Below are 13,174 nucleotides of genomic sequence, written 5' to 3' on the forward strand. Positions count from 1 at the left end.
CCCTATGGCTGTGATAGCGTCGTAGGTCTTGTTGGTGTAATTGCTGAATGAGCCGCCGCAAGGTCATGCTCGTCATCTAATAGGTTAAGTGCATCCTGACGTGCTCTTTCATTATCGGCCTCATCATAAGCCGCCACAAGGGGTGAGTCGTGATGGATGTCACTAGGGAGAAACGCCTCTGCTCCGTAAACCATGAAGAAAGGCGTGTAACCCGTAGATTTGTTGGGGGTAGTATTGATACTCCATAGCACTAAAGGTAACTCCTCCACCCAACAACTCAGCGTTCTCTACAAAGGAACCATAAGCCGGGGCTTGATGCCTTTCAAAATTTCTTGATTGGCTCTTTTGGCTTGACCATTGGATTGAGGATGAGCCATTGATGATACATCAAGTCGAATATGCTCATGTTGACAAAACTCTTTCATAGCACCTTTAGACATATTAGTGCCATTATTAGTTATAGTGCCGTGGGGAATGCCAAAGCGAAAAATTACCTTTTTCATGAATTGAACCACCGTTGCCGCGTCACCCTTACTGACTGGCTCTACTTCGACCCACTTTGTGAACTTGTCAACCGCCACCAAAAGGTGGGTCTTTTTATCCTTGGACCTTTTAAAAGTCCCAACCATATCAAGCCCCCAGACTGCGAACAGCCAAGTAATTGGAATCATCCTCAATTCTTGAGCCGGCACGTGATCTCATCGTGAAATTTTTCGACAACCATCACATTTACTGACCAAATCCTGTGCGTCAGCATGAGCCGTCAGCCAATAAAATCCATGACGAAAAGCTTTAGCCACAAGAGATTTTGAGCTAGCATGATGACCACAGTCTCCTTCATGATTCTCATGAAGAATCTCACGGCCTTCCTCAGGAGACACGCAACGCTGAAACGCCCCAGTGACACTGCGGTGGTGTAACTCGCCATTGGCAATTTTCATTGACTTAGACCGCCGGGTTATCTGCCTAGCCAAAGTTTCGTCCTCAGGTAACTCGCCCCGGGTCATATAAGCCAGATATTGGATTGTCCAATCTGGGATAGCGTGAAGAGCCGCTACCAACTGTGCTTCTGAGTCAGGAATAGACAAATCTTCCTCTGTAGGCAATTTGACAGCAGAGTTATGTAGAATATCCAAGAAAGTGTTAGGTGGCACTGGCTTATGCTGAGACCCCAACCGTCTTAAGGCATCAGCCGCCTCGTTTTTCCTGCGATCAATGTGCTCCACTTGATAACCCTTGAAGTGTCCAGCAATAGCATCAACTTCGCGGCGATAAGCCACCATGAGTGGATCCTTAGAATCCCATGTGCCTGACACTTGTTGAGCCACCAAGTCTGAGTCGCCAAAACATCTCACCCGGCTTAAGTGCATCTCCTTAGCCATACGAAGACCATGGAGCAAGGCTTCATACTTAGCTGCATTGTTAGTACAGGGAAACATCAACCTTAAGACATAACAAAACTTGTCACCTCGAGGGGAAGCTAAAACAACTCCAGCCCCCGAGCCCTCCAATTGCCTAGACCCATCAAAGTGAATAGTCCTGTATGTGTTATTTGGCTTCTCTTCAGGCATCTGTAGCTCTGTCCAGTCATTGATGAAATCCACAAGGGCTTGAGACTTGATGGCAGTGCGAGGCATATATTTCAAATCATGAGGCCCAAGCTCAATGGCCCACTCGGCTACCTGCCCTGTGGCTTCTCTGTTTTGAATAATATCCCCTAAGGGAGCAGAACTAACCACAATGATGGGATGATCCAGAAAATATTGCTTAAGCTTCTGGCTAGCCATGAACACCCCATAAACGAGCTTCTGCCAGTGTGGATATCTCTGCTTGGACTCAATAAGCACTTCACTAATATAGTAAACCAGCCATTGAACCGTATATTTCTTACCTGCTTCCTTTCGTTCCACCACAATAGCTACACTGACAGCCCGGGCATTAGCAACCACATATAATAACAACGGCTCCTTATCAATGGGAGCAGCAAGGACTGGCGGCTCAGCTAGCTGTTTCTTCAAAGCTTCAAACGCGTCATTAGCAGCATCACTTTAGACGAAGTTATCTGTTTTCTTCATCATCTGGTACAGTGGTATGACCTTCTCACCCAACCGGCTTATGAACCGGCTTAAAGCTGCAATACGCCCTGCTAGACGTTGAACATCGTTGATACACGCCGGCTTTGCCAGGGAGGTAATGTCCTTCATCTTCTCCAGGTTAGCCTCAATGCCTCTGTTGGAAACCAGAAAACCCAAAAGCTTGCCTGCTGGCACACCAAAAATGCACTTGGCCGGGTTAAGCATCATCTTGTAGACCCGGAGATTGTCGAAGGTCTCCCTCAAATCATCTATCAAAGTTTCCTTCTCTTTGGATTTCACCACAATATCATCCACATAAGCATGAACATTGCACCCAATCTGACTGTGAAGACAATTCTGTACACCGCTGGTAAGTCGCCTGGGCACTCTTGAGTCCAAAATCCATAGATACATAAAAGAAGGCTCCGAAGGGAGTAACAAAAGTTGTCTTCTCCTGGTCCTTAACTGCCATCTTGATCTGATGATAACCAGAATAAGCATCCAAAAAACTCAAACGCTCACAACCTGCTGTAACATCAATGATTTGATCAATATGAGGGAGAGCAAAAGGATCAGCCGGACAAGCCTTGTTTAAGTCTGTGTAGTCCACACACATATGCCAAGTGTCGTTCTTCTTAAGCACCAACACCGGATTAGCCAACCACTCAGGATGAAAGACTTCAACAATGAACCCCGTCGCCAAGAGCCGTGCCACTTCTTCACCGATGGCCTTACACCTCCCCTCATTGAAGCGACGAAGGAATTGCCTGACCGGCTTAATCTTCGGATCAATATTAAGAGTGTGCTCAGTGAGTTCCCTCGATACACCCGGCATGTGAGAAGGTTTCCATGCAAAGATGTCCTGGTTCTCATGGATGAACTCGATGAGCGCGCTTTCCTATTTTGGATCCAGGTTAGCACTGATACTGAACTGCTTGGATGAGTCGCCAGGAACAAAGTCAACTAGCTTAGTGTCATCAGCCGACTTAAACTTCAACACGGGATCATGCTCTGTAGTAGGCTTTTTCAGAGATGTCATATCAGCCAGGTCAACATTACGTTTATAGAACTTCAACTCCTTTGTTGCACAGATAGACTCCGCGTAAGCAGCATCACCCTCTTCACACTCCAAAGCTATTTTCCTGCTTCCATGCATTGTGGTGGTTCCCTTGTAACCTGACATCTTAAGGTGTAGATAAACATAACAAGGTCGTGCCATGAACTTGGCATAAACCGGCCGTCCAAACAGAGCATGGTACGGGCTTCTGATCTTGACCACTTCAAAGGTTAACTTCTCGGCCCTGGAATCATGCTCATTTCCAAAGGCCACTTCCAGCTCAATCTTCCCCACAGGGTACACCGACTTACCAGGTACCACTCCATGAAAAACAGTATTGGACGACTTAAGATTTTTATTGGTTAGCCCCATGCGACGGAAAGTATCATAATAGAGGATATTAATGCTGCTACCTCCATCCATGAGTACCTTAATGAATTTGTATCCAGGAACTTGAGGCGCCACCACCAAAGCCAAGTGACCCGGATTATCAACCTGGGGCGGGTGATCCTCTCGGCTCCACATAATGGTTTGCTCAGACCATCACAAGTAATGGGGAACTACCGGCTCAATGGTGTTTACAGCCCTCTTATGGAGCTTCTGGTCCCATTTGCATAGACTTGTGGTGAAGACATGGTACTGCCCACTATTCAACTGCTTCAGATGACTTTGATATCCAGACTGCTGCTGCTGCTGACTCCCTTGACCGGATTGTTGATTGTAACCACCTTGATTACCTTGACTACCACCCTGATTACCTTGATTGTGTTGGTGACTCTGGAAGCTGGAATTAGAACCACCACCTCCATAGCCCGGGCCATGAGAACTGCCGCCACCGGAACTTGAGTTGCCGCCCGGCCCATGGTTGTTTTGAAACAAATTAGAAATTTTGAAAGCCCTCATAATTGAACAATCTTTCCAAAGGTGAGTAGCTGGCTTCTCCTGCGTGCCACGCTTTGGACAGGGCTCATTCAACAATTGCTCAAGATTGGGACCTGATCCATCGGTCCGAGGAGGTGGCCTCCCCTTACGACGCTGATTATTGTTCTGCATATTGGTGTTAGCCACAAACTCTGAGTTGCCATCAGCCTTGCGCTTACCGTTGCCCCCCTGATTCGATGGGTTATGCTGCAGACGCTTGGTGTTGCCACTCTTCTTTCCCTTTCCCAGCTTGTCATCATTAGACTCGGGGTCCTTGGTACCATCAGAGTCGGCATATTTAATTAGAGCCACCATCAGCCGCCCCATTTTATTGCAATTGCGCTTGAGCCGCCCCAGCTTCTGCTTAAGAGGCAAAAAACGACTATTTTTCTCCAACATTAAGACTGCAGAGCCGGCATTGATGTTATCAAATGAGTGTATGATAGCCTTGACCCGGCGCACCCAATGGGTCGTTGACTCGCCATCCTCTTGGGCACAAGCAGATAAGTCCACAATCGACATGGGCTGTTTGCATGTATCTTTAAAGTTCTGGATAAACCAGGCTTTTAGCTCACCCCATGACCCGATGGAATTGGCAGGCAACCCCTTTAACCAAGTACGGGCCGTCCCATCCAGCGTCATGGTGAAGTATTTAGCACATGCGGCATCGCTGACCTCCAATAGCTCCATGGACATCTCATAACTCTCAATCCACGCCTCAGGGGGTAAGTCGGCCGTGTAGTTTGGTACCTTACGAGGTCCTTTGAAATCCTTGGGCAAATGCTCATTATGCAGAGCCGACACCAAACAGGGTACACCTTCCAGTCTAGAGGTCACACCTGTGTCAGGACCCCGACTCAATGTCACATCGATCTAGCCTGTAACACCTCATATCACTTTGCGGCCTCACGCACGGTATTCCCACGGGTGTCGCCTTACCTTTCCCCAGGACCGTTTGCGCCTTTTGGCTCACGTATATGATGATGTCGCTAGCATCCATATGATAAGGAGCCCGGGCTGACATGACTAGTCGTAAACCCAAAGTGGCACAGACTTACAGGGACAGGCATCCATGACCCAGCATCGAACGTGTCGGTCATCAGCAAGTGGGTCCGGGCTATAGCACTGGGTTAGCAGGACTCCGGTAAACCGGGCTGTAGCGGGCTAACAGGGCTCCGTTACTCAATGCGTGACATTTCCTCGAAGGTACAGACACAGGAACGAAGAAGTACACATGCCGGCCAGCCTAAGTGTTCCGGAGCAGTAGCAAGCTACCATGGCTCAATGGAAACACTAGGAGACATTTCCCGGTAAGAGAGGCTACTAAAGATAAACAACTAGATAGTCAGATCCCACACATACCAAGCATTTCAATAACATACACACAATATGCTCGATATGTGCAAATACAACATGGCATCACAACATGACTCTACGACTCAAGTATTTATTCAAAAGGCTCCGGGGAGCGAGATATTACAAACAGGGGTCTCATGACCCAACATTCAGAGCATACAAGGCAAAGCACACACGGAAGCTTAGCATGTCTGAGTACAGACATCTACAAATGAAAAAGGCTAAGAAGCCTGATTATCTACCAGATCCTGCCGAGGCACAAGATCGTAGCTGAGGTAACAGGCTAAACGTCGAAGTCCACGCGGTATTACTAGCGAGACGGAAGTCTCTCTGCAAAAACATAAAATAGGCAAACGTGAGTACAAATGTACCCAGCAAGACTTACATCAGAACTAACTACATATGCATCATTATCAACAAAGGGATGGTGGGGGTTTAACTGCAGCAAGCCAGCTTTGACTCGGTGGCTATCCTGAACTACGACTGCAAGTAACTCTTTTGAGGTGGTGCACACGAGTCCACATATTCACCATATCAATACACAACTATGGATCCGCTCCCGTCTCCCTACGAGAACGCCATCCATAGCACTCACGCTTATCTTGCGTATTTTAGAGTATCCACTTTCACTTGTCTATGAACTGTACAGGCAACCCAGAAGTCCTTTACCGCGGACATGGCTATTTGAATAGATCATATTAACCATGCAGGGGTGTACTTCTTCACACACGCTCTCACCACTTATCGCCGTTTACACGACATGTACTCGGCAACCTTCAAGCGGAAGCCGAGCGAGGGTGTCGGCCACGACCTGACTAACCACACAAGTCTCTCGTCCAGGTTTATCACCTATTCGGGTTCCATCCGCAAGGAGATCCGGCCGGGGTGTCGCTCACGGCCCCAAACGATGTGTGCAGGGTTCCCAAGCCCACCATCCGGGTGCCACTTGGTACACCAGGCCACTGTGCCTAGTCTGTCCCAAGCCCACCTGTACCGGGTGCCACTTGGTAGACTACTAACACTACCTACAAACACCAGAAACTAGTTGCAACTCCTGGACAGAGATCAAGTTGATTAATAAGTCGAGAGAGCTTGGAGTGCCCGGAGCCCAATGTGTGGTAGTAACTGATCATGGATCACAAACACAGAACTCAGTTCCTGAGGACGGCTGCAATGAGACAACCCACCATGTACTCCTACATGGCCTCTCACCGCTACCTTTACCAAATCGTGTTCACACAGTTAGCTCACACATAGTGGGACATGTTTACACATCTCCGATTCATCCCCGATGAATCAGACCTGACTCAACTCTAAGCAATAGCAGGCATCACAAACAAGCATGAATGAGTAGGCACATCAGGGCTCAAACAACTCCTACTCATGCTAGTGGGTTTCATCTATTTACTGTGGCAATGACAGGTCATGCAGAGGATAAAGGGGTTCAGCTACCGCAGCAAGTAACAGATGAATCGTTGTTGTTCTAAGGCAGTAAAAGAGAGCAGGGCGAGAGAGTAGGATTGTATCGGAATGAACAAGGGGGTTTTGCTTGCCTGGCACTTCTGAAGATAGTATAGCTCTTCATCGGTGTCATCGAACTCATCGTCGAACCACATCTATCGAGAGGGGACAAACACCGGCAACAGAGAAGAACACAATCAATGCAATGCAACAATATGATGCATGAGTGCGACATGGCAATATGCTGTGGTTTGAGCTAATGCAGCTAGCAACAAAGTTAAATGAAGTTGGTTTGAACCCTAAGTTCAAAACCAAACTCCATATGTGAAATTCAAATGTCATTTATATGATTTGTGCTAAACAGCAGCTATAAGTTGTTCTAACATGCATGAAAATAGTACAGATGGATAGATTGGATTTTTCTGATCATTTTTCATATATAAATTATTTCATTTGGAGTTACGGTTGAATTTCTATGAATTTTTGAAGTTTAGTTTATTTTCTGGAATTTCCTGAATTATTTTAAATCCAGAAAATGGTTAACTGCATCAGCATTGCGTCACTATGACGTCAGCAGGTCAACAGACGCTGCTGCTGGTCAAACCTGACCAGTGGGGTCCACTGGTCAGTGACTGAGGCTGGTTAGTGCCGCTGACGTGTGGGCCCAGTCAACGGCCACGTCAACACGGTCAAAACTGACGCGTGGGGCCACTGCAATTAGATTAAACTTAATCTATTTTAGTTAGCCGGTTAGTTAGGTGGTGGGGCCCGGCTGTCTGTGATACGGTGCGGTGGTTAGTGGCTAATTAAGCCAGCCACGTCAGCTTGGTCAAACCCGGGTCAACTCGCCGGAGTTGACCCGCGGCTCGTCGCCAGCGACGCCAGCAACGGCGGAGCGCGTCGGAAACGCTCCTCCGGCGACCAAATCAGCGACAGCGATCATCTACGCGTAGCTGGCGCTCAGTCGCATCCATCTAGGCAAGCGGGAGGGGCTGAGGTGGTCTACAGCACCGACGGCGTCGAGCTTTGCGGCGGCCGGAGTTCGGCGGGGAGGGGAGGAGGAGCTACCGTGCACTAGAGAAGAAACCGGAGGGTGCTACGTGCTCCTGGGGGTTCGCTGAGCACGCTGACGTGCTCGTTTTCGAGCATTACGCGTCTGTGGCCATGACGGCAACATGGCCGGCGGAGCCGAGCTCTCGGCTGTGATGGCCAATGGGGTTTGGGGGCAGCTCGAGCAACGTGACTAGGGGGAGAAGGAAGAGGAGCTCACGGGGAGTTGGCCCGTGCAGACGACGGGGCCGGGCAAGCATCGGAGCGAGCGGGACGGTGAGGCGGATCTCCGGCGGCCGAGGAGGGGGAAAACGTCAGGGGCGGCGCTCCGGGGCTCCTCTGGTCACGTGAGACGACGAGGAGGACGAGGGAGGCCCGGCGGAGCTCGAGGGCGTGTCGGAGAGGCTTCGGGATGGCTGCGGCCGCGCGAGCGCTGGTCGGCGGCGACGGGCTCCGTTCGGTCGCGGGAGGGAGAAAGAGCAGAGTGGGATAGGGACAGAGGGAGAGATACGGGAGAGTGAGAGAGGGTCGAGGGGGCCGCGTGGCGTCTCCAGGGAGTAGCGGAGGCAAGCAGGGAGGCAGGAGGTGGCCGAGCCCGTGCCGGCGTGCGTCGGCCACGCGCGCTGCCTACTGGCGCGAGGAAGACGACAGGGGGGAGTGGAGATGGGCTGGGCCGGCTTCTGCAGCAGGCCGCACAGGTAGGCGCCAGGTAGGTCTTCTGCTCTTTTTTTATATATTTCTGTTTTGTTTTTCTTTTATTTAATCTTTTGCCACTGTTTAAAAATCAAAACAGATTCAAAAACAGTACCAAATATCCTCTGGATATTTTTATGTTGCTGAATGGGCTGATCCAAATGCACATAAAATGTCCCAGGGTATTTGAAAGTATATTTTATACATATTATGAATATAATTCCAAATGCAACTAGAATAATGATTTAAATTCAGTGCTCAAAATATTCCTCAAAAATGTTCATTATTTTTGGTTTGGTGCAAAACCCTTGCCAAAATATAACCAACATTATTTAAGGCCATTTTGGAAACATTGAATGCATTTTCCAGGGTTCTTTGCCCCTCTTTTATTTAAGTTTTTGAGGCTTCCAAAATACCTCAGTTCAAGTTTCAAAAATTTAAACATGATGCAAGCAAGATGCAAACACTAGACAGCACCAGAAGCTAGGGATGTGACAACTCACCTCCACTAAACAAGAATCTCGACCCGAGATTCAAGCGTAGGGTAAGACGAAGGGAAAACGCCAACTAACATAATCTTCACAATCCAGGGTGCACTCCATAAGAGTGTTGATTTGATCACCATCATTATCTTGATGTCTTGCTCCGAGAACTCCAACCAACATGACAACGAGAGGAGAAGGGAACTCTAGAAGGATCAATCTTCTCGACGGTCGAACAACTCAGGATTAACTCTCGGAATGAGACATAGCAACATCTCTCGAGCTGAGAGACGAAGCACACCTATAGAGGGATGGAGTGAAGCAGATGACGAAGGTTCACTAGGTAGACAACAATTTCACACTTAAAAAGGTGGTAAACGATTGTCAACGTAGCGAGGAGTTGAGTTGCCATGATACCACAACGAGGCACCTTAGGGATGGTGACTCGTAGATATATCCCCTTAGGTGGCAAAAAGAATTACCTTTGATTTAAAAATCATCGAAACTCTTTATACCAGCCTAAGGCAATTCACGAGCGATCGTTTGGAAGGGTTTGGTAGAATGGCATACCCGGATTAGAATGGATGATGTGGATTACCTTGTTGAAAACAGCACAAGGGATGATTTTGCTTGTGCGTGCTCTCAAGAACTTGAGCATTTCCATATTTATCAAGGTTTTAGCAATATCCGTGGCAAGGATACTGGCAACACAACTTACTACCATGATGAATACCGGTGGAAGATGCAGATGCAAAGGAAGATAACACCTTCTCAGATTTCACCTTAGCGAGGCCAAGGAAACAAAATCTGGATGATCGACCGAGAGACATTTAGCACTCCGCTTCTAATGTTCTCCTTGATGTGCTAACGTAATCCATAGATAATTATGGTTTGATATCTAGAACATCAAGTAAAAGGTCGGACTTCAGGAGCACAAGAATCCATAAGGAATAACTACGGAGGTAAATCCTGCGAAATCCTTATGGGGAGGTGGCCAACTTCTTCAAACAAGATACTACAATTATAGGTCTTCCGGCTGGGTGTGTTGGCCACGACATCCACTTTACTGGTTATCGAGGGACCAATATGATAGTTCTTGGGAAATGTTCCAACCATCACATCTGCCTGAGATTCAGAACTGGTTGGTGTCAGAATATCCCAGACTCATCGAGTCTAGGAAGAAAAATGAAAGTTTGCAACACAAATCGACGAGATGACGTTGCGAGATTCTCGGGAAATGAACTACGATAGCAAGCTCCAAAGCATGAGCTGGTTCTGCTACGCACGTGTGAACACGCTGTTCCAGGCAAACATGATCACATGGTAGTCTTACAATAAAACACTACCGAGTTCTGGTAGGGAACCATCATTGAGGATATCGAAGTTCTTTCATAAGTCCGGATTAGCTCTTATGAAGGAACTCCTTCTCCTTGAACAAATCAATTAGTGGCTTGGGGTGCTACGGAATACATATGGAGTGGGGGTAATTAATCTACCAAACCATAGTATACTTTGCACATGCATGACTGACTTGGGACAATTCCAGAGGAAACAAAACAAACCTTTCTCAAACCCACGGCGGCAACTTGCACCAAATGCACATGAATTAGAGGAAGTCACTTCTTCCATCCAAGCATAGGCTTCATGAACGGAACACGAAGGCATTGCTTACATAGTTTCCAACACTAGGTTGATGTTCAACATGAATCATGGGGGGAGACAAAATGCTGCTGATAGGCTCAACAGCAACTCATCGGAATTTCCATATCACTGGACTTCCACCATCATGTGGACAAGGTGATAGTATTGGTCAGACCAAAAGATATAATGGTGTATGCTCGAGGGACAGCCACGAGTAAGACAACATTACGAACATCGTTGGTTCTGATTTGATTTGACGATAGCCCATACTTAAATCAAAGTTTTTATAAGACAATAGGTCCCAATAACTGATCACAGGGACCAATCGATGAAGATATCATCTTTCTTCAACACACATACAAGACATCCCTTAAAATGAACTAAGTCGGACAAGCTTCCATCTTCCAACTCTCCAAGTTGTTGTTTAGCTTGACCAACTAGCTCAGAGGTATCCAACACGAATTCTTGGAGAAAGGGTGGTTTACAGGAATAAACCAACTTGATCACGAACTCAACATAGCGGTCAGGTGACAACCTGGTAATACTTCCGAGAAGATATACGGAAAATCACGAACCACCGATATGTTACTAAGCTCGAGAACAATCTTGCTTTTCAGGTCAAGATGATATGATCAAATGAGCGCAGACTTGACAAAATCCTAACTCATCAATCAAAGAGTGCACCAGGAAATAAGGACTAGGTAGCACAATCTATCTTAGAATGGTGATTCAATAACCAACATGCTAAGAATGAGAATATTGTCCATTTACTACCAAGCAACTAGTTGCTAAGGGTACTGATTTCACACATCATAGTTCACCCGTCGGCATTCCGGTTGCAACAACACGGAAGCCGAGAAATGAATAATGATGGCAAGAAGTATCACTGCAACAAGAATTCATAAGAGGGTGTGCAATTCCAATGATATTCCTGATATAAAGATGGTAATACCTCAAGGTAGAATAGACCAAAAGCTGGATTGCAACTTGATCTGCGGAACACAACTACTTTGACCCAATCGTAAATATGGATGAGGTACTGGAGTTTGTTCCTTCTAGTCATTCCGGAATAGAATGGCTTGACAGACCACAAGAGTAATAGGCATCAATGAACGAATGCACACATAATCTTGACTATCAATTGATAGACGAGGGTCAGAAGACAACTAAAGAGGGACAACTCAAAGGAACATACGATTTTCTGAGTTGTGGATGCATGGTTTAGCATGTCGAACGACGTTCAACATATTTCTTCCGGATAACCCATGCAGAAAGGTAGAACTGGCAGAGCCACAATATATAATGGAGAACTCATCAAGAGCACTCTGGTTGTGATCGTTCAGTTCAACGAGGAACTTCTGCCATAAGTAGTTCATGGTATTTGGAAGAAGAAGATACCACGGACTTCAAGGACTATCGCAAAGGTTACTAATAACCTAAGGGAGCTAGCAATTACTATCAACATGAAGTAAGTAGGGTGAATCTCGGGTTCAAAACCCAGGAATAGAATGCCTACTAGCTAAATGGCATCACGGGATGCTTTCGATAATGACGGCCAGAATCATCACACTGGAAACACAGATCATGGCTAGACCACTAGATGATCCTCTAAGCACTTAGGGTCATAATAGGAACTCCAACATTTATGTCAAGGCAATAGAATACCTCAACTCGGCAATTAGTGTGATTAACCTGGCCCAAAGGAACATAAAAACCAGAGGGAAAGGATTTGCAAGTGCATTAGATTGTTTTAGAAACCTGGGATGACTCGGACAGCATAACGGCTGTAAATGCTCAAAAAGATTTCAGACAATCACAAAAATGGTGGCATAACCACTCAGAAGCACAATAAGAAGGTTTCGAGACCAACTATGAACACATAGAGGTAGTAGGAACTGAACTGAGGCTTAAATCCATTAATCCTATAAGTCTACGGGTTAGTAACACGTCATCCTGATAGATAGATGAGAAGGCCTAGTTCTTAGTCCCCGTAGAAGAGAAGAGGATGACTCAGATCAGAGGGCCATGAGGTATAAGGAGTAAAAAGAGCCTTACGTTCCATCCCACAATCAATTCCCTTATATAACTAAAGAATTTCTAGACACAAATTCGACCAGTTTGGCTTGGTAATCCTACAGGCAGCCAGGCTCTGATACCAACGCTGTCAGGACCCCGACTCAATGTCACATCCATCTAGCCTGTAACACCTCATATCACTTTGCGGCCTCACGCACGGTATTCCCACGGGTGTCGCCTTACCTTTGCCCGGGACCGTTTGCGCCTTTTGGCTCACATATATGATGATGTCGCTAGCATCCATATGATAAGGAGCCCGGGCTGACATGACTAGTTGTAAACCCAAAGTGGCACAGACTTACAGGGACAGGCATCCATGACCCAGCATCGAACGTGTCGGTCATCAGCAAGTGGGTCCGGGC

Source organism: Triticum aestivum, chromosome 3B (genome assembly GCF_018294505.1).
Source record: "Triticum aestivum cultivar Chinese Spring chromosome 3B, IWGSC CS RefSeq v2.1, whole genome shotgun sequence".
NCBI classification, from domain to species: Eukaryota; Viridiplantae; Streptophyta; class Magnoliopsida; order Poales; family Poaceae; genus Triticum; species Triticum aestivum.